A 24,289-nucleotide genomic window follows, 5' to 3' on the forward strand; every position below is an offset into this window, starting at 1 on the left:
TGATGTGTGGGCCTCTTGGGTTTCATCTTGTTTACGACTCTCTGTGCTTCCTGGACTTGTATGTCTGTTTCCTTCACCATGTTAGGGAAGTTTTCTGCCATTGTTATTTCAAATAGGTTTTTTATTTCTTGTTCTCGCTCTTCTCCTTCTAGCACCCCAAGATGTGAATGTTGGCACGCTTGAAGTTGTACCAGAGGCTCCTTAGACTATCCTCACTGTTTTTGGATTCTTTTTTCTTTCTTCTGTTCTGATTAAGTGTTTTTTGCTTCCTGATATTCCAAATCGTTGGTTTGCTTCTTGGCTTTACCTACTCTACTATTGAATCTCTGTAAATTATTCTTTATTTCAGTTAGTGCCTCCTTCATTTCTGACTGGTCCTTTTTTATGCTCTTGAGGCCCTCACTAAGTTCACTGAGGTTCTCACTAAGTCCACTGAGCATCCTTATAAACAGTATTTTGAACTCAGCATCTGTTAGGTTGCTTATCTCCATTTCAGTTAGTTTTTTTCTGGAGTTTTGTTCTGTTCTTTCATTTGGGACCTGTTTCTTTGTCTCCTCATTTTGACCACCAAAATGTTTGTTTCTATGTATTACTTAGGGAGAGGTATGGGGCTAGCTGAGACCAGATGCGGCTGGTTTGAAAGAATTTAGGAAAACCTGAAGCAGGATCCAAGACAAGTCCAATCTTATGGTAAAGCAACTGGCAACAGCTTGGGTGGGCCTGAAAGTTGGGTGGGGTAGGGCCTCAGGAAATTACCAGGGCAGAGCAAACATAATGAGCCAGGCTGCTGGAGTCCCAGATATGGCCGCTGTCTGCTGTCCCAGGAAGGGCTCAACAAAGGAACAAAGGTGTCTGTCAAGGAGAAAGCCACCTCTCCAGCCCTTACTCCAATGCCAAACAACTCAGTTCTTCCCCATATGACTCTGGTGCCTTTCAAGCTGCCTCTCCCATGCTGGAGCCTGGAAGGTGCCAGTAACAAGTAAGTCCATGTGTGGGCCCTTCAAGAGGAGCTGCCTGGGGCTCCAGCTGCCTCAGCCTCCCTCAGCCTCAGTTCCTGCTGGTTTTTCCAGCCAGAAGTTATGGGGACTTACCTTCCTGGCACTGGAACCCTGAGCTGGGCGCCTGGTGTGAGACAGGGACCCCTCAGTCTTCAGGAAGGACCTTCCCAGCCGAGGTATCCAGGTATCCTCCTAATTTTTATCCGCCACACATGGGTGTGGGACCAGCATGTCCTGCCTCTGCCCCTCCTACCAGTCTCGGTGTGGCTGCTTCTTTAATTTCATAGTCATAGGACTTCCATTCAGCTTGATTTCCGGCAGTTCTGAATGATGGTTGTTCTTTAGTTTAGTTGTAACTTTGATGTGGTTGTGGGAGGACGTGATACCGTGTTTACCATCGCTGCCATCTTGACCGGAAGTCTCTTTATGTCTCTCTTTTTTTTAAACTGACTAGATATTTAAAAATGTATTCATCTTTTTAAATAACTAGCTTTTGTTTTCAGGGATTTTCAAGACTTCTTTCCTGTTTTTCAATTTCATTTTTTTTCCTGATAACTTCACATTTAATTTGCTATACTTTTTCCAGTTACCTGAGGTAGTTCTTCTTTTCAAATATATGCATTTAATACTATTAAATTTCCCTCTAAGCACTGCTTTTTATGCATTTCACAAGTTTTGTTTAGTTGTATATTCATTTTTATTTAGTTCAAAATATAGTTTAATATTTCCTGTGATTATTTTGCTTGATCCATGTGTTATTGAGAAGTGTGTTGTTTAATCTCCAAGAATTTTGTATTTTACACCTGTTTTTCTTTTATTGATTTCTAGTTTAATTCTGTTGCCCACTTAGAGCATGCTTTAATGGTTTCTACTCTTAAATGTGTTGAGTTGTGCTGTACAGCCCAGATGTGGTCTATTTTGGTGAAAGTTCTACAGGAGCTTAAAAAGAATATATATTTAGAGGCTGTTGGGCAGACTGTAATACACATATCAATTGGAATGAGTTGATTGATGATGTTGTTTAGTTCAACTGTACCCTAACTCCTTTTCTGCCAGTTGGATCTGTCAATTATGGGTAAGATATGTGTTGAATTCTCCAACTGTAACAGTAAATTTTCCTATTTCACTGTACAATTTTATCAGTTTTTGCTCCATGTATTTTAATGCTCTACAATTAGGCACATGCAGATTAAGAATCATTAAGTTCTTGGATAATCAGACTCTTTATCATTGTAAAATGTTCCTCTTCATTTCTGACAACTTTCCTTACTCTACAGTCTGCTTGTGTGGAATTAGTGTAGTTATTCAGTGTTTCTTTGATTAGTATTGTCATGATATATCTTACTATATCCTTTTACTCTTAATCTATTTATGTCTTTACTAGTGAATTCTACCAAACATTCAAAGAAGATCTGATACCCATCCTCCTTAAACTCTTCCATAAAATTGAGGAAGAGATGATACTTTCTAACACAGTTTATGAGGCCAGCATAATCTGGATACTAAAACCTGGCAAGGCCAACACAAAAAAGGAAAACTACAAACCAATATCTCTCAATATCTCTGATGAGTACAGATACAGAAAGTCTAAACAAAATATTAGAAAATCAGTACAACACTACATTAAAGAAATAATACATCATGATCAAGTAGGGCTCATTCCAGGAACAAAAGGGTGGTTCAACATATGCAAATCGATCAATGTAATACACTACATTAACAAATAAAGGATATGTCTTTAAATTTAAAGTGGTTTCTTCTAGACATATATAGTTGGATCTTTTTAAATCATGCTAATAGTTTCCATCTTTTAAATAATGCATTTAGATGACTCATATTTAAAGTAATTATTGATATATTTGCATTAACATGTACCATATTTGTAACTGCTCTCTATCTGTCCTTGATCTTTATTTCTTCTATTGTCTTCCATTGTCTTCGTTCTCTGGTTCTAATTGAGCATTTATATGATTTCGTGTGCTTTTTAAAATTTTTTTTAGTATGTTGATTGTATTTTTTAATTTTTTTTTGTTTTGTTTTGTCTTCCTAAAATTTGTAATATACATTTACAACCAGTAATCAAAGTTGCTGTTATTCATCTCACTTATCCTTAAGCTATAATCACCAAATACATTGTTGCTATTATTAATTTCAACAAAATATTATTTGTTAGATCAGTTAAGAATGTAAGAAACATATAAGATTTTGTTTTATGTTCTTTTTTTCCTTGTCTAATGCTCTTTTCTTTATGTAGATTTAACTTTCTGTCCTGTATCATTTGCCTTCTCATTAAAGTACTTTTATCACTTCTTATAAGATAGGTCTACATGTGACACATTCCTCAATTTTTCTTTGGCTAAGAAACTCTTTATATTTTGACTTTGAATGATTATTTTGCTTAAGACAGAATTCTGGTTATTTTTTTTAACACTTTAAATATAGGGTAGGGCAAAAGTAGATTTACAGTTGTTCATATGGAAAATAATACAATAACTAATAAACAATAATGCAAGAATTAACTTTGTGTTTCACATACTCATAACTGTAAACCTACTTTTGCCCCACCCTGTATTTTACTCCACTCTCTTCTTGTTTACCTGGTTTCTGAAAAGAAGTCAGATGAATCATTTATCTCTGTTCCTCTACATGTGACATGCCCCCAGCATTGGGTTCTTTTAGTATTTTCTCTTTGTCTTAGATTTTCTACACTTTGAATATGAGATGTCCAAATGTCCTTTTTAGTTATTTATCTTGCATGCTGTTCCCTGAGTACCTTGGATCTGTGGTTTGTGGCTTGTCATAAGGGGGAATTACTTTCATCTTTGGTTCAATTTAAAAAATGGTGTCATGTGATAGATTATTGGATAAAGAAGGTGTGGTACATATTTTGAGCGGAATATAAGAGAAGATGAAACACTTCCATTTGCAACAACATAGATGGACCTTAGGAATATCATGCTAAGCAAAGTAAGTCAGTCGGAAAAAGCTAAGCATCATACGATTTCACTCTTTTGTGGAATATAAAACTGAAACTCATAGATACAGACAACAGTATGGTGATTACCAGAGGGAAGAGGAGTGAAAGGTAGTAAGGGGTAAAGGGTGCCAAATATATAGTAAAAGAAGATGATCAGATTTTGAATGGTGGACACACAATGCAATGTACAAATCATGTATCTTGGAAATGTATACTTGAAACCTATACAACCTTATTAACCAATGTCACCCCAACACATTTAATTAATCAATGAAAAAGAATGCATTCTACCAATAAAAAATGGTGTCATGTAGAAGCTAGAATTCTAGTTTTTTTTTTTTAATAGCTGATAAAACTATAAAAACTAGATATGGGGCTAGTAATAAAGAAAGAAAGCATAAAATGTGTAAAAAAACAATTGTAATTTATTTTGGCTGTAGATTATGATAAAATAAAAAGATAATATTAGGTATATTTGAAGAAGTAGTAAAGCATGGACAATTTGTTGCTTAATATACCATGATAAGAAGTTTGATCCCATTAATAATGAAAAAATCGTTATGGAAAGCTTGACAGCAGATGAGTTATAGCATTAAGATTGTAATTTTCTTGCTTAAACAATAATAAAAAATAAATTAACACTATAAAAGGGACGTTTAAGAGAAAAAGTCTCAAAAATAAAACAATTTATAGGCATAATGTTTCTGACCTAATGATATGTAAAATTGATGGCATCTTTTTTTTTTCTTTCTTATTTAGTAACCATGTTTTAAAACTAATAGACTTACCTCACCCACTTATATACTGTAAGGTAATTTAATACCATTTTCTTAATTGCACACTTCAGCAAATTGAAAAGTTAAGTGAGTCACCTGAAATCATGACTGTTTTGCAGATATGGACATGCTAATCAGAATGGTTATTTTCAATTTCTGTGTTTGAATCTCTAAACTCTCCTGCCTAACATAACAGAGTTAAAAAATGTTTTTAAAATATTTTATTCAAATGTGACCTTACTTACTGCAGCTAATACTGGTATGAGTAAGTACAACCATGGCAGAAAAATCAACTGATGACAGCCCTTCATATGCTATATGTGTAGAAAATGATTTCTTCTTTTTTACAGAGTGTAGTAGTAGAAGACATAAGATAGAGTTTAGGAAAGAAAACTTGGGGTGGAAGCTTTTTTATCCTGGGTGACTACTTACTGTATCCGGTTTTGGAATAAAGCAAATATTGTCTTTGAGCCTGTTTCCTTACCGTTAAAGTGGGAAAATTAATACCTGCTTCCCAAGTAAGTCAAAATATCAAGAAAGAATGTGTTATGAAATATAGAGAAAAATGTAATCATATAATGTTTTATTATTGCTAAGTTATAGCTCTAGATTTTTTGAAAACATTTTTGCTATAAAAGTATTTCTTCTGTACTACTATTTTATCCAAATTTGTATTAAAAAGGATTTTTCTGTTTTGCCTGATGCTCAGAAAGCTAAATCTAATTGTTGCTTTTGTTACACTCTAGTTGATAACTTTGACATGTTTCTCATTCTCCATTTGATCATTCTTAATTTTTTTTTCTTTATTGGTTTCAGAGAGACAGAAAGGGAGAGATAGAAATATCGATGAGAAAGAACATCAACTTGGCCGCCTCCTGCATGCACCCCACTGGAGAATTGACCCACAACCTGGGCATGTGCCCTGACCAGAAATAGAACCAGCGACCTCTTGGTGCATGGGTTGACACTCAGCTACTGAGCCACACAGGCTGGATCATTTGACCATTTGTTATCTAATAAATATAGTCCATTTTTATTTCACTCTTCTGTTTTTCAAGCTTAAATGAAGATCTTTTCAAAACTGACCGTCTTGCTCTGACCAATAAATTAATGATCCTCTATTATTTAAAATTGTCTTTATTGAGAAATAATGAACATGTTGCAGATGCAAACAGCTTTTCCAAGTTCAGCCAGGAATCTGATTCTCCACAGGACATTTAAAAATCTGAATAATGACCTTATTCATCACATTAGGAACTGTGTAAAAAGAACACTTAAGCAAAATTTCCATTCTGAAATAAATTTTCCAATTCACCACTCCCATCTGCTACGATTCTTTTCTTTAAAAAACCCTCTTTGCTTTTGTTATAGCTATTTTGTTTTTTTCTGTTCTTCCTTCACCTTTGATTCTTGGCTGCATTTTCTCAACAATGAAAACTAGCTCAGTTCAACAATGATTTGGATTTCTTTTCTTTCTATTCTTTGTTCTCTTTGTGTCTGCAGCAGGCAGCTTTGGGTCATTGTGGTTCTAGAACACTCCTCAGCTAGCAATGCACTTTTCAAAAAGCACTGCTGATGGGCTTACCTTAGCTCCATGAACAGTGATGACATAAATACAAACGTGTGGTGTCATATATTTTCTCTTTGGTCCACAAATCAATGTTACAATGATGCCCTATTGTTTCTATTACTACTAAGATCAGTTTTCTTAATTTGTTCTTTACAGTGCTTAACCTACCTTAAATTTAGTAATTAAGTGATTTTTCTCTGTACTAGTATATCTCTGATATAAGTGCTTGAATTTGAAGTAATGTAAAATGTGTTTTCATCAATGTCCAATTTTATTATGTATAAGCAGTAAATCTGTTTTACTTTACTGGAGTTACTCCTTCAGCATGATATGATTTTCATATTTTTACTGAAGCAATAATGAAGCTCTAAGTTTTCACTTAATATAATAATTCTATATAGGCATTGCAGAAAATCTAAATTGGGTAATAAATTTAGTACTCTTTATTATATTTATTCATTTATTATGATTACCCTTTACTACTTTTTCATTGATTCCTGTGCTTTGAAAATCTCTGTAGTATTTCTGAGTGATCTGAGTTATGATTTAAATAATAATCTTACCTTACACTTATATTGCTTTACGGTCCATAAAACGTTTTCAGATACATTATCTCATTTTATTTGATTCTCAGAACAACACTGCCAACAAAGAGGACCAATGCATCTATCTTAGATAGAAGAAAACTGACTCACAAAATTTCACCGAGCTCACTCAATTCAATATTATATGTCCCTCTTCACTTATAGTATGGGTTAGCTAAAGGGAGACTTCATTTGCCTATCATTGCCCAGGCAGAGAAGCATCGGAATATCAGGTCTACCTGAGTGGTGTGTTTCTCACATGATTCAGTATAGTAGTCCCACCTTATCAAGGTTTTGCTTTCTATGGTTTCATTTATACACATAAATGAATTATACACATAAATGGTCAATCATGGTCTGAAAATATTAAATAGAAAATTCCAGAAATAAACAATTCATAAATGTTACATCGCTTGCCATTCTGACTAGCTTGATGAAACTTTGCACCATCTCACTTTGTCCCATACCACCTCACAAGGTCGTGAATCATCCTGTCCAGTGTCCCCCACTACAGGTGCTCTCTACCTGTCAGTCACTTAGTAGCCATCTGGTTAACAGATAGACTCGCATGGTATCCCGTGCTGGTTTAGGAAACCCTTTTTTCTCTTAATAATGACCCTAAAGCACAAGAGTAGTGATGCTAGCAATTTGGAGATGCAAGGGCAAACAATGCAGTGCTTCCTTCAAGTGAAAAGGTGAAAGTTCTCAACTTATTAAAGAAAGAAAAAGTTGTATGTCAAGGTTGTTTAGATATATAGTAAGAATGAATCTTCTACCTGTGAAATTATAAAGAACAAAGTATTTGTACTAGTTTGCCTAAAGACCTCACTCACATAATTTTATTACAGTATATTTTTATAATTATTCTAATGCATCTTGTGTTAATAACTAGGGTGCCTAAAGCATACATTAAACTTTATTATAAGTGTGTATGTAGAAGAAAAAACATGGTGTATATAGGGTTAGGTACGCCTTGTGGTTTCAGGCATCCACTGGGGGTCTTGGAATGTATCCCCCATGGATAGAAGAGGACTACTATATATCCAAAACCTTCTCATTCTTCAGGACCTGGGACAAATTCTTTACTCTATAAAATCTCTGCTATTTCTATAGTTTGAGTCAATTCTCTCTCCATGGGCTTGTTAATAATCAATGTTTAAAGTTATTATACTAATTATTTAAATTAACTTTTATTGCTTACTGAGTAACCCTGCTTCTTAGCTTTTCAATCTCAATGTTGTCGGTTTTTCTTTACATGCACTTCCTCAAGTACACTCTAAACACATTCTGTTTCTCTTTTCCTCAACCTATGTGTTTGCTCAAGTTTGTTTCTTTTAACATAATATCTGTTGCCCGGCCCCTGAGGATCAGTGGATTGAGCGTGGACCCATGGTCTGAGAGGTCCCAGTTTGATTTCTGGTCTGGACACATGCCTAGGTTGCAGGCTTGATCCCCAGTGAAGGCCATGCAGGAGGTAGTCAATCCACATTTCTCTCTCACATTGATATTTCTCTCTCTCTCTTCCTTCCTCTCTCTCTAAAAAAAAAAATCAATAAAAACATATTTTTAAAAACAAATAAAATAATGTCTCTTATCCATGGTTTATTCAAAATCTCAGAACATGCACATATCATGCTTGACCTACAGATATGGAAGTTAAGTGCTACCTCTTTGAAAATGTGTATTTTTCTATGAATTTATTTTATTTGTTTCTTTTTAATATTATTTTTACTGTTGACACTATTACAAATGTCTCCCCCCGCCCTTTGCCCACCTCAACCCAGTCTCCACCCTTCACTCCCCTTTCCTCTGGCCATCACCACACTGTTGTCTGTGTCTAAGGGTTATGCATATATGTTCTTTGGCTAATCCCTTCACCTTCTTACATCCAGTCCCCCCTCACCCCTCCTCTGTGACAACTGTCAGTCTGTTCCATATATCCATGCCTCTGTTTTCATTTTGTTCATCAGTTTATTTTGTGATTAGATTCTCTATATAAATGAGATCATATGGTATTTTCTTTCTCTGAGTTCTCTATTTCATTTAGTAGCATAATAATCTCTAGGTCCATCCAAGCTGTCACAAAAGGTAACATTTCAACTTTTTTTTTTAATATGTTTTTATTGCTTTTTTTTTTTTTAGAGAGAGGGAGAGAAAGAAAGAAAAACATCGTTGTGAGATAGAAATACTGTTTGATTGCCCCCCAACTGGGGACCAAACCCACAATCTGGGCATGTGCCCTGACCAGGAATTGAACCAGTGACCTTTTGGTGCATGGCATGATACTCAACCAACTGAGCCACACTGGCCAGGGCTATCACAGGTTTTCTATCCACATCTTCTAATGGGCACTTGGGCTATTTCCATCTTCAATATATGGTGTTGAAAAAATTGGACATGTACATGCAAAAAAATGAAACTAGACCACTAACTTACACCACACACAAGAATAAACTCAAAATGGATAAAAGGCTATAATGTAAATCATAAAGACATAAAAATCCTAGAAGAAAACATAGGCAGTAAAATCTCAGACATCTCTTGTAGCAATATTTTTGCCTATGTGTCTCCTAGGGCAAGGGGAACAAAGGAAGAAATAGAGATAGGACCACATCAAACTAAAACACTTCTGTACAGCAAAAAACAAACAAACAAACAAAAAACATTTACAAAATGAAAAAGGAACCTACTGAATGGGAGAACATATTCAACAATGATGTGTCTGATAAGAGGTTAATTTCCAACTTAACACCAGAAAAAAAAAAAAAACTCAATTAAAAAATGGACAAAAGACCTTTCTCCAAAGAGGACATACAGATGGCCAATAGACATATGAAAAAATACTCAACATCACTAATCATAAGAGAGATGTAATTTAAAACCACAATGAGATATCACCTCACACCTGCCAGAATGACTACCATCAATGAATCAACAAACAAGTGCTGGTGAGGATGTGGAGAAAAGGGAACCCTATGCATTGATTTAATTGTCACTTTAATTGCCATATGTATTGACTTCCCTATAAACTATGTCTCTTAATGTCATGAATATAGTTTATTTAAGTAAATTCATGTTATTACCCAGTACCTGGATATACAAAACACATAACAGTGATTATTATATACATGTTGAGATAAATACTAAATTAGCGTTAGTAGTATAACTAGCTTATTTTGCTGGCTAGACTGTGTAAGTGTTGACAGAAAAACAAACTTTCCATATTCTCACTGCTGATGCTTTAAACCTGCTGTCTCAGCTTACTTCTCTCTGAGCAATAGCTACAACTATGAGCTGGCGTTTGGGTTACTATCCGTAAATCAAGATCTCCTTCAGTTTAATATAACATTTCCAAACCTCAATGCCAATTAAATTTCTCCTCTTCACTAATTCAGACCTTTCCCACACTAAATTCTGCAGTATGAAAGGAAGGCATCACAATTTTCTTTTTACCTCTTCTATCTCTCCTGCTTATTTTTTTAATAAGGCTTTTTTTTTTCTTTTTCTTTTATTGGTTTTTAGAGAGAGAGGAAGTAAGAGGGAGAGATAGATAGAAACATCAATGAGAGAGAGAGAACATCAATTGGCTGCTTCCTGCATGCGCCCCACTGAGGATCGAGCCCACAACCTGGGCATGTGTCCTGACCAGGAATCAAACCAACAACTTCTGAGTGCTCAACCACTAAGCCACACCGGCTATACTCTCCAGCTTATTTAATAAAGTTTTGGGTCCTTTGATGGGCAAAGGTAGGGAGAAGGAAGAGATGAAATTGTGAGGAAGACCCTGATAAACTGGAGTTATGAACAGGGCTTCTCTTCTTGTGATGAATTCCAAAGCTGAATCTTTCCCCTTTAAAAGTATTTCTATGTGTGCCCTGGTCAGTTTTCTCAGTGGTTAGAGCGTCGGCCCGTGGACGAGAGAGTTCGGGTTTGGTTCCTGCTAAGGGCATGTAACATGGTTGCAGGCTGTCCCTGACCCTGGTTGGGGTCATGTGGGTGGCAACCAGTTGATGTGTCTCTCTCACATTGAAGTTTCTCTCTCTCTCTTCCTCCCTCTCTCCCTCCTGCTTTATCTGAAGACAGATGCAAAAATGTTCCTAGGCTAGGATTAAAAAAAATATATTTCTATGGGTTTCTCAGACATATTTTCTAGAAGTGGGTCTTTCTTCTGGGTCAGTTTATCTGTCCATGCTGCTTTTGTCCATCCCTGCCCAAATGAAAACACATATCTTTGCCTCACTTTTGGTTAACTGTGACTGCAGCTAAAATATAGGGGTGAGCAAAAGTAGGTTAATTATAACAACAATAATACAATAATTAATTAGCTAACAATGCAAGAATAAACTCTAAGTTTTGTGTACTCATTACTGTAAACCTACTTTTTGGGCCCACCCCTGAATTCCTCTTACTCTTTTCAGCCTCCCTTAGCCAAATTGAGCCTCTGATTCCAATCTTCAGACTTCTACCCACATCGGTCACCATGTTTGATGGCAAGGCACGGGTCAAGTGAAGGTTTGTGAGGGGCCCTGACGGAGGTTTCCAAGCGTGGAGTGGACTGGGCAATGGCAAAGGGCCCAGCAACAGTGTCTTGGGTACAGTTTTCTGGTTATAGAACCTTGACTGTACCTTCATCTTTGGTTCTAAATAAACAGTAGTTTTGTGAGATACTTAATATCCTTTGATAAAAAACATAGACTCAGTGCAACAGAGAAGACTGACAGCTGTCAGAAGGGAGGGGGGAGGGTGGCTGGGTGAAAACGGTGAAGGGATTAAACAAACAAACAAAATGTCATAGACAGACAACAGTGTGGATTACCAGAGGGAAAGGGGAAGGATGGAAGGGGCGGGAGAGCGTCTGGGGGATAAATGGTGACTGTGGATGCAAAGGGGCCACGTGGTGACCTGACCAGCTCACGGAAGGCCTGCGCGGTGGCCTTGCAAACCCAGAGACCTAAAATAACCACAAAGGATGATCTGAAATTAAAAACTTTTTAACTAAAAGCAGTTTATGCCAGGTAGTCATGTCCTAGGCTAGAATCTTTCCTGACAAAAGTTAATCTTGATCTTAACTAAACCTGTCTATTTATCTACAATAAAGATAACCTTCCTTTGGAATGTCAGGGTACCTTCCCTTTGTCCAGACCCCTCAGGGTACAACCAACGTACCAGAGACCCTAAATCCTCTCAATGTTACTGTTATCATGTTAATTCTTGACTATTAATTATCCTGTACCCACCAATTAAAAGATGTATGTTTCTATCATTTTACTTTTCATCCAATCCCAGCAGTTTCCTCTTGCTTTCTCCCACCTCCCCAATCTGTCACCAGTAGATTTCATGTGGCCCACTTGTGTCATCTCTTTTGATTGTAATATATAAAGTCAGGTCCCAAACTGCCATTCTCTGGAGCATTATCTCAGTCCCTTGAGATTTTACTTCCTGGCAATTGTCCATAGTTTGGCTCAAATGAACGCATAAAATTTCTCTATAGGTTTGAATGTGTCTTACTTTGTTTGTTTGTTTGTTTGTTTGATTTTGGTACATGCCCGTAGCGGGAACCGAACCCTGGACTCTCTGGTCCGCAGGCCGACGCTCCAACCCCTGAGACAAACCGGCCAGGACTGAATGTGTCTTGCTTTGACATGATAGAAGGAGACTTGATTTTGGGTGATGAACACATAATACAATATACAGAAGATGTATTATAGAGGTGTACCCTGAAAGCTATGTCATCCCAATAAGTTCAATTAAAAAATTACCTTGGTCAATGAAAAAAACCTCACAATTTTTAACATAAATTAGCAGTTATTATATTTGTTTTACCTTGTTTTGTTACCAGGAAAGAAAAACTAGTTGTATAGCCCAGGCCAGTGTGGTTCTGTGGTTCGGGCGTAGGCCCTCACACCAAATGGTCACAGGTTCTATTCCCTGTCAAAGGCATATACCTGGGTTGCAGGTTTGATCCCCAGCCCCAATTGGGGCACATATGGGCTGCAACCAATTGATGCCTCTCTCTCACACTGATGTTTTTTCTCTCTCTCTCGCCCCGCCCCCTACTGCCCCCTCCCTTACACTCTTTCTAAAAATCAGTGGAACAAATATCCTTGGGTGAAGATTAACAAAAAGAAACAAATAAAAAATTAGTTTTCAAAAGAATGTAGGATTTTATGAGTGAATAGAATAGCAACATTGTACAGATTATCAATTGTTTTTAATTACCTCGGTTCTCGAACGCCTCGGTTTTCGACCAAATCGGTATTCGACCAGGAGATTCGAGAAACTTTTGTCTCGGAATCCGAACAAATATTTGGAACTCGAACTTCCGAGATGAGCCGAGTTGAGCCGAATGGCGTTCATTCGGCCCAGCGCGCCTTGCTTGCGTCATCAGTGTGAGTGCAGAGAGAGAGTCACGCTTTGTGGAGAGAGTCACGCTTTCCTATTGGTTTCATTGCTTCGGTTCTCGAACAATTCGGTTCTCGACCGTCCTCCTGGAACGAATTATGTTCGAGAACCGAGGTATCACTGTACTTCTTTTAAAATTGCAAGGTTATTCTAGAATACATTTGCTAAACCATCATCCTGAATTTATTGTTTCTTGCAATGAAGGTGAGAAAATGTAGTGAACTAATAAGGTACAATTTAGTTACCTCAAGTCCATGTCCATTTTGTTTTTGAATTACCACTACTTAAAGAGTATTGGCCTATATCTTAATTTCTAAGCATAGGAAGAAGTTCAAATAAACAGTGTAATATTAAAACTTAAAATTTAGAAATTAAAACCATGTAGAAATTAAGACAATTAAGATAGTGTTGTTTAATTAATATAGCACAAAATATATATAGGATTAAAAAAAAGTCATACTCTGTAACTCCATGTTACATAGAAAGTGGTCACATGCCATTGTCATAAAATTGAAATATCTATATTGCTGGCGAGACTTGTAAAAAGAAAAAAAAAATCAAATCAAAGTTTTACTACTGACCTTTATTGCAGTTTCATAGATTAGAAACAAATGAGCTAATTTTACTAAATTTCTGCTTCTATGATAGTCATTCTTGCCTAGACAAGTTTGAAAGTACTGTAACCTATGTAATGTCAAGCCATTTGAAGTATAACCTCATCATGGATAAATTAACAAGTACAATAGACCAAATTGCAATTAAAAAGGATTTGAAATCTCTGAAGAAGAAATATTTAAAATGCTAAAAAATGTATTTTTAATGCAGAAAAAACTTCTAAAATTCTTCTTTGCATTATATATATACTACACATATTATTTGTACCCAAATATCACTTTCCTTTAAAATCTCACCTTAAATTTTACATCTGTATTATTCTGGGATGGATTTAAAAATTTCAATCTATTTACCTAAAACTTCTGGAACTTTTGATTTGTTTTCTTGCCAGTAAATAGGCTCTTCATAGAATAAATCTATCAAGTGAATCTTAGAGACTCTCAATTCATCTCCTCAAACGTTACCTTGATTTTACACATCAAAAGCTCACAAAGAGAGGATGCAAAAAACAATTCTCCGTAATCACTGCAGGAATAGAAGGGCCCGCAAAAATTAATGCAGTAATATTTTTCCTGTCATATTAGGGACAACACATATTAATATAAGATAATGATGTTTATTTTTGCAAATAATATAAGATTAAAATAATCCAGCATAATATGTGTTTGTGTGAGAGAATTCTTTCCATCTATAAATTGACTGACATTATATCGGTGAACAGTACAGTACTGTTAACTATACATACTATGGTATACAGCACATTTCTAGAATTTATTCCTCTTACATAACTGAAACTTTGTACAGTTGAACAACACCCTCCATTTCCTGCTTACCCCAAACCCCTAACCACTATTCTACTCTACTTCTGTGAGTTTGATCAAGTTAGTACAGCATTAAGTGGGATAATACAATATTTATTTTTTTCAAGCTGGTTGATTTTACTTAGCATAATGTCCTCCAGGTTCAACCATGTTGCATAGGGCAGGATTGCCTCCTTTTAAAAGGGGGAGTGACATTCCATTATACTTATATACTACATTGTCATTGTCCACTCATCCATCAGTGGACATTTAGGTTGTATTCACATTTTGGCTATTGTGAATAATGCTGAAATGAACATGGGAGTGCAGATATCACTTTGAGATGCTGATTTCAGTTCCTTTGGATATATATCCAGAAGTGGGTTTGCTGGATCATATAATAGTATTATTCTACATTGTTTGAGAGAACTCCATACTGTTTCTCATGGTGATGGCACCATTATATATTCCCACCAATAGTGTACAAGAGTTCTAATTTCTTCACATCCTTGCCAACAAATTATTTTTTGTAGTTACCATCCCAATGACCACCCAAATGACACTTTTTTATAGAAATATTTTTTAAATCCTAAAAATTAAACAGAGATTAAAAGTAAAGAAAAACTAGTGCACTTTGTAGGAACTAACTACCTGAGAACTAATGAGAATATTGGCCTGAGGACTTGGGATCAGATTTTAAAACAAACAAACAAACAAAAACCTGCTACTGAACCTGGAATACAAGAACTACTACTGTATAAAGTTGATATATCTATCCTGGCCGGTTTGGCTTAGCAGTTGGGGCATCAGCCCTCAGACCAGAGAGGCCTGGGTTTGGTCCCCACTAAGGGTATGTACCTCGGTTGCACTTTGTCCCCGGCCTTGGTTAGGGTAGTGTGTGTGGCAACCAGTTGATGCGTCTCTCTCACATCAATGTTTTTCTCTCCCGCTCTATCTGAAGATAAATGCAAAAAAATGTCCTCAGATGAGGATAATAAAAAAATAATAATAAAGTTGATATATCACTGAGACGCCCAGTCATGAAAGGGGATCAGATTAATGTCCTTTTCTTGGCTGTGATATGGCAAAGAAGCTGTGACTAAAAAAAATGTGTTCTGTGAAGTGTTGTTTACAACAGAAGAAATTTTCTAATGCCCATGTTTAATGGGTCTCTAAATTATGAAGGAAGCATGGAAGCTGATTCCGTGATGAAGGGAACCTGCAGCCTTGAAAGAATCTAACTCAAAACACTGATAACGCAGCACACATTGGGCTGCCAGGGGAGATCACCCCTTCCAGGAGGTAAACTCTGTATTAAAAGTCATAAAACAAATGCTAAAATCAACTATCATAAGAAAAATTAACCAGTTCACAATAGACAAATTAATTAATATGCTGTAAATTGGTGGTAAAATAATTTGAAAGGGACACAAACATAACAAATAAATGAAAAGGTAGAAGAAAATATAGAAACACAACAAATGAAAGAAAAGGTAAAAGAAAAAATACAAACCAAACTTAAATAAAAGAGTTTAGAAAAGAACACAAAATTAAATGAAAAATAATTAAAACTTCTTGATATAAACATATATGACATTGGACTGATCAAATAAAAGTTTACTGAAAAAAACTGAAGGATTTATAAACTTGAGATTTCTATAGAGTTGAAGGAAAACCAGAGCTGAAAGGAAAAGGGAGAGAAAAATATAGAGATTAAAATAATGAAAAAGTTAATAAACACGAAGAAAAGATTTAACAGCATGGGATATATGTCTGATAGGATCTTCAAAGAGGGTAATAAGAAGAAGGTATTGTTTGTGAGAATAATGCCTAAAGGTTCAGGAATTACAGAAAGACATTTGGATCCCAGATTTTAAAAACAACAAGTTCAAAGGATATGTAAAATATGCACACTGGTCAACCAAAAGCAGAATATGAAAGACAGAGTGGATATATAAAAAGTACATAGAGCCCTGGCATGTTTGGCTCAGCTGTTAGAGCATCAACCCTTGGACCAATGAGCTGCAGGTTCGATTCCAGTCAAGGACAGTACCTCTGTTGCAGTTTGTCCTGGCCCTGGTCAGATCCTGCCAGGGGCAACCAGTTGATATGGTTCTATTATGTTGATGTTTCTCTCTCTCTCTCTCTCTCTCTCTCTCTCTCTCTCTCTCTCTCTCTCCCTCCCTCTCTATCTGATGATAAATGAAAAAATGCCCTCTGGTGAGGAATAAAAAATAAATAAATAAATAAATGTAAATCGAAAAGACAAGAAAGTCAATTTGCATAAATGCAGATTACCATGTGTAATCAGATAATTCTGGAAGAAAATTAAATCTTTTGGAGAAAATAACTGAGAACATTAACTTTTTGGGAATAACACTTATATCTGAATTATGTTTAAAAAGCCTTATCTGTTTGATCTGAATGGTAAAAGTTGCTTTTAAACACTACAGCAAAATAAAGAAATAAAAATAAAACTGCAGTAAAAAAAAATCAACAACAACCACCCTGTATGTAGAACAAATTTTAAAAAATTAGAAATCTGGTTGTTACTGAAACTTGATGACAATTATATAGGGGTTCATTTTATTTTATTTTATTTTTTGCTTGCTTTGGTATATGCTTAAAAATTTCTATAAAATTTGTTTAACTAAATTTTATTGATTACTAATTATAAATTTATAACAATAATGTTTTTTTATTTGTGGATCTTTAAGAATAGGGCTAAATTAACAACAAGGATACTACATGGATAGAGAGAAATAGATTTAATCCATTTGAGAGATATTATCATTGTACTGTAATAAATCATGCATATTTTTTAAAATGCTTAAGGCATAGCTATTAAATAATAGAAAGATCAAGTATAAATTTTAAAGTAGTAGAAGAAATTAAGGTAATGTAGAAAATATAAATTATATAGAAGGAGAAAGGAAATGAAAAGAAAAGCACACTGAGTAGAAAACAAAATTAGATGAGAGAAATTAGTCAATACACCTGCAACTAAAATAAACAGACATATTATAATCACTTCTTCAAATCTGAGATTATAATGTATGCTTAAAAAAATCTTTTTACAGTCCTAGCCAGTTTAACTCAACAGTTAGAGCGTTGGACTGAGAACTGAAGGGTCTCAGGTTTGATTTCCTGTCAAGGGCATGTACCTGGGTTGCAGATTTGATCCCCAGCCCTGGTTGGTGTCATGCAGGAAATAACCTATCAATGTGTCTCTCTCATATTGATGTTACTCTCTCTTTCTCTCTCTCCCTCCTTCCCTTCTACACTATCTAAATGGAAATATACCCTCAGGTGAAGATTAAAAAAAAAAAAAAGGAAAAAAAATCTTTTTACATACATCTTTAAAAGATATGAATGTATACAAAAATATGAATATAAGGATATAGAACGCATATCAGAAAAAATACTAGCAAAACGTTGCTAATGTCATATACTAAAGAATACATTATAGGACAAAAGCCAATAAAATGATTTTTTTCTTAATAATAAAAAGTAACTATTTAGAGGAAAAGTGTAATTCTGTATCCTTTTTGCATTTGAAAATAAGATAAACTGGCAAAATGCACAAGTAGGGCATTTAAAATTTACTGGCACAGAATATCACAGTTAAAAAAGAAAACAAGATAGTTAAGATACAAAGATTTAACACAATCACTGCACAAGTTAATAGACATTCATAAAATCCTGCAAAAAAAAAACCAAAACCAGAAACAAAAGAGAACACAGCTTTTAAACACACACACACACACACACACACACACACACACACTATATATATATATATATATATATATATATATAATCTCACTGGTAGACAATGAGGAAAACAGGGCTAAATGTTTATATATATAAAACCATGTATTAAGCTTCAAAGGGAATGTCAATAAGTGAAAAATTATCAATAATTTAGTCTGTGCTCTCTGAACAAAATGCACTGCAATCTGTAACAACTACATGTTCAGAGCTCCTCAGGTGATGCAATACGGAGCGGAGACAAGTAAAATCTCCCACTACCTCTCCACTCTTTGCTACTAACGTACCCGGATGATTCTGAGGAGTCATTTAACTTCATTGTGGTTTATTCTTCTCTGTAAAATCAATATGCTGCAAAATAGATGGTCATGTTTCTTTTCATGATGCATTAAGCCACTAAAATATATGTGGGACTTTAGGTATCACTTTTAGAGGGAAATCCTATCAAACTGGTAGACATTAATAAAAAGAACATGGCTCAAGAAGTACTGACCAATAATACGAGCTTTAATGGATCATGGCTTTAGTAGAAAGTATTACTTTTATTGTAGTCAAATAAAACATAGGAAATAAGGCATCTTGAAAATTACTCTGTATTCCATTCTTACAGTTGCTTTAATAATTTATAGAGATAGCATGTAAGGTGACAGGAAATTGATACTCAAACAAATATGTTTCCCCAAACTACTGTCAAATGAGCTGCCCTCTATATGTGACCTGGATGGCATGGGTGGTTGGAGCAGTCCCCAAAGAAATAAACGAGCCTGAGCAATTTGACAAAATGACTCCGAAGAACATGCAACCTTTACAAATTACTCTTTGTTTGAATACTGACATGAATAATACCACTTTCAAAGAGCATATGGGGATAATGCTGTATATCTTTGACTCCCTCTGGATCAAAGTGTATCTATTTAATTCATTTTGTGGAGTAAATTCTAATTTACTCAGTTCTTAGAGAAATGTTCCAATAAAACCAAAAAGTGCTGCTCAGCAACTTTTGGTTCACAAAATGTTACTTTTGCTGCAACTTTTAAAAAATCACTTATGAGAAAACTCACAAAGAAACTGGTTCAAGAAACAGATGGAGGAAACCTTCCAACTACACTTTTAATTATCCACAAACAGCAAATATTTCCAGTCACTATGGAATATTTAATTATAAAAAGATCTGCCCTGAAAAAATTTTTTTCTTTTAATTTCCATTATTATTCTTTTCCTCTATGCTAATTTTCTTCTGCTCCCTCTTTACCACCAACTATGATCTCTAAATATGAAACAATAATACTTGAGACAACCATAACAAGTCACAAATCTTCCTGGTAGACAATGAGGAAAATAGGGCTAAATGAGTGTAGACCGACCACATTTGCTTCCAGTCCCATAGTGATTTGTGGGGGAGGAGGTTCTTAATGCTTTTGTGCCTTGATTTCTTCATTTGTAAATATTTCTATTATTTATTTTATCTCGTAGAATAGCTTTGATTACCAAGCAAGTTAATTACTAAATGTGAAAGCATCTAGTAAATTTCAAATGCTATTTAAATATCATGTCAGATTAATTTTAAGTACACTGTTCCGAAAGTTCGAATGGTAGAAAAGAACAACAAATACTGTTTATTTTCACAATTATTCTTGTTATTAATATGAGTGTGAGATCATGTATATTCTCTATAATTTGAAATCAAAGATATAATAAACTTTTTTTGCTGCATCCCTTGATGCAGAGTCATTGAGAAATGATAATTTGTTAAATAGCTCTTCATCTGATGAGTAACACCATCTTAATCAGTTCTTGTATCAGCAGGATCTTTTAAAAGGAATATTTATTTTAATATTTGCTAATTATAAAGATTCAATAATTATTGCCTGGAAAAACCAAATTATGGTGGGGTTTTTTTTGGTGAACAATCAAATTATATTCAGCTTCATGATGGAAGAGACTCATAAACTAAAACTAATTATCTCTCATCAAATGACTAGATGTTTTCTGATAATCAGCATATGAATTTAAATCTAAATATATTTGTATGCCAGACAACTCTAATAATTATATTAAACTTCTATCTTTGTAAACTTTAGCTTAAATAAATTATTTAAGAACGGTACTTTTTTTTTCTATTTCCTTGTAAAATTGTAATGCCTGGCATTTTAGGGCTAAAAGAGACAAGGTGATGAGTTTATTCTGTATATTCTGAGTCTCTGCAACCAAAGGTTAGCAGAATTAAGAAAGAAGCAAACATTCTGATTTCAAGACCAATGACATGGTAGATTTTCTGCCAGATTTTGCTCGAGCTCTTTGAAGCCTGGGCTTGAACTTCTCCTCAGAGACCAGAGCTTTCCTCCTGGTCAGCAAAGACTTTGCAGAGTGCAACGCTTCTGTTTTCTGCATCCTGCTTCAGTTTCTGACCTCTCTGTGTCTCCTGTGCACATTTTGCAGAGAAAGAAATTTTCCAATGATATTTAGGACAATCCAATATCACAATCACAACCTTACTCTGCTAAACGCTGATGTGATGTTTTTGCTCTTTTTAAAAATTACAAAACCAAATTTTTCTGCCTCTAGTTAAATAACTCTCCCTCCTTCTCCCTCTTTCCTCCCTCATCCTGTAAGCACAACATGGACTTGTCCAGTCATCTACATCCTAAATTAAGGCCCTGTTACATGATTTACATAATTCACAGATGTTCCCTCAGCGTACTACAGAACATACACGTACAGCCTGCCACTCTGTGACCCTAATCTGGTGTGCCGCTTCTCTGACCATCACCTACTAGACTTAATGTATCTATAGATATACTAGTAAATGTTTTTCAGCCAGCTCTCAGAAAAATTGCCTTTATTTGTAATGTTTGTAGATTTCTGTGGTTTAAATATCCCCCACACAGATGATTTCAAGCTACCAACATGATGTAGACATTTCCTGAACATTTAATATCGTACTCTCAAGAAACATTTTAATCTGGCTTCTCATTTGACTAAAAAATAGCATATTTAGGAGATAAAAATACTGGCTTAAAGATAGTTCAAGTCTTGTTAAAAAATCCTGCCTCTAGCCTTGTGGGAATTTGAAAAAGACTTTTAATCACTTTATACTTCAGAACCTACCTTTGTAGAAATAAAGACATCAAAAATTCATCAGGTTGGGATGTGGAAAAATTAGATAATCCAGGTAAAATTTTTTCCATAGTACATGGCACCTCAAAAACCAATAAATATTAGCTGCTATCTCTAGTATGAATGAGTAACATAGGTACTATATTGAGAAGCATGCCTTCCTGGCTTGGTGATTTTTGCAATCATTGTGCCATTCCTCTGTGATTCATGTAAGCTGTAAATCAAGCTCTGTCAGAAGAGGTATTGCTCTTTTCAGTTTTGCCCATATATATGAAGTATTCTAATTATTCTAAGAGTGGAGATTTAAAAAAATAGAGTGTACTTTGATTACAATAAAGTGAAATTATAAGAGAGTTCAAATCTTATCTCTTTCTAATGCCATTGTAATAATGTGGTTACTATCTAACAGGAAAAGACTAAAGGGAAGACTAGATAATATAGGCATGCCATTTATACAGCTTTGTTAAAAAGCTACAGGTAAATACTCTCTCACTGATGGATGGGGGGATGGACTGGACAAAGGCAGTTTAGACGTATGCCCAGTAAGGTCTGAGTGACGTGGGAAGGTGCCTACCTGTCTGTCACACCTGGGAGCGAGTCACTGACCAGAATAGGCGTGGCCACTGCAAGTGCAGAAAACTTGAATATTTAATCTTCTAGACAAATAAAAGAATACTCTTTCTCTTCTTCTCTTTTGCCTCTGGAGCAGGACTCTGGCTTTGGGGCTCCCAGGCCCTGCATTGGCCACGTGGTCCACAGTCATGGACCCCACACAATGGATTAATGGACTGAATGGAGCCTGATGCCTGATGCTCTGCCTGAATCCGCTTCACCATGGAACAAAAGCTTTGGACTCTGGCCTTGCTTCTGGCCTTACTAAACCCACAGCTGCCCCTCTTCCAGGACTGGACTGAGGGACATGAGACTTTACAACCCCAGAAATGTAACTGCATGCCGGTAATGACCGTTCACTCTCCCATGCAAGTCTTAGACAATTCCTTTTCCGAAGATTTCACAAGGGCCACCCCACTCCCACTAGTGTCAGGGGATCTGGCCCACTTGTTCCTCCAGCAACATTTCCATTTCTTTAGCTTTCTTGACTGTTATTGTGATTCATAAACTAGATAGTTTTACAGAAACTTCTGATATATAAAATACGACGTACTATGGCCCCGGTTAATTTTAATTGATGTTGAGAAGGACCACTCTGACTCTTTAGCATGATAGTCATAGATTTTCACAACTTGACCACCAATGACATTCATGTCACTTTTGAGGGACATTTTATACTCAAGTTTATATTCAGTTCTTCTTTACTTATCTCTTTTTTCTTGTCACCAGAAGACATTTTTGCCTTTATCTTCAGATAGAGCTGGAGGGAGAGAAGGAGGAAGAGAGAGAAAGAAACATCTATGTGAGAGAGACACATCAATGAGTTGCCACCCACAAGACCCCAAACAGGGCCAGGAACAAACCACAACCGAGGTACATGCCCTTAGAGGGAATCGAACCCGGAACTCTCTGGTCAGCTGGCTGATACGCTATCTGCTGAGCCAAACTGGCCAGGGCTTCACTTATCCCTTTAACAAACCCTGCACTTACCTGTTTTGTTAGCAGGACTCAAAGGGGACTTCCTACTTGAATGCCTAGATGATTCCTCTGAAGATAAAATATTTACTCATACTTCTTTTGTTGAAGTGTTCACCAACTTGAATATTTAATGGATTTTACAACCATTTATTCCATTATCTTTATGACACTGGTGCCTATGTAAATATTCCCCATGTAGGACACTGTGATATTTGCTAATGTATCTAAATTTATAGCGTGAAAAGTGTGTGCAAGCATGGGCCTGCTCAGAAGAGAGAAGGCAAGTGTGGCAATACTTTCCAAGGGTGAAATCACAGATGCAGATAGTATTCATCATACAGCAGATACTCAAGTGCTGCACTTTGTTCATTGCTCTGGCAGTGAAATCTAATAGCCTTTCCACTGTTATGGAGGACTTTTCATTAAGATTTACAGATTGATTTTTTTTATCACTTTGCTCTTTCCAAATCAATTATTTTTATTTTCCTTAAAATAATGTCCATGTTTTTTAAAGGCTTTTATTTATTTATTTTTTAAATTTGTATAAATCTGGCCCCTTGCATTTTGTAATCTCTAAGAAATGTATTTGAGTTCTTATAAAATGTGATGCTTCCTCTAAGCACTGAACCTCACACACTCTCTTTCACTGGGATAAGCCTGTCCTTCTCCATGTCCTCCCACAACACATGCCGATGGGAAATTGCTGCACATCCACAAACTCTACCTGCTCCTCCCTGCTCGTTCCTCGAGTGTCACGTCAGGCCGGTTAATGCGTTCCTCCTTGTTTTCTCATTGGGGTTTGTCTTGTCCTACCCTTCAGTGGCAGTGAATGTATTTATCTCACATTATATTATTATCTCATTAAATCTTTTGCTTTCTCCACTAGCCTATTAGACCTGTTATGACAGAAAATATATTTGCATTCTTTTTTGTACTTCCAGCAGATAGTCTGCCTACAATATAGTAGCTTATACACATCTTATTGAATAACTTATTGAATAACTGTGAATAAATAATCCCTTACATGTGCTATTAGTTTCAGTTAGAAGGTCATCTATTTTTTATGTTTTGATGCAAACTACACACACA

The sequence above is a fragment of the Molossus molossus genome, unplaced genomic scaffold (assembly GCF_014108415.1).
Source record: "Molossus molossus isolate mMolMol1 unplaced genomic scaffold, mMolMol1.p scaffold_m16_p_9, whole genome shotgun sequence".
Taxonomy (NCBI): domain Eukaryota; kingdom Metazoa; phylum Chordata; class Mammalia; order Chiroptera; family Molossidae; genus Molossus; species Molossus molossus.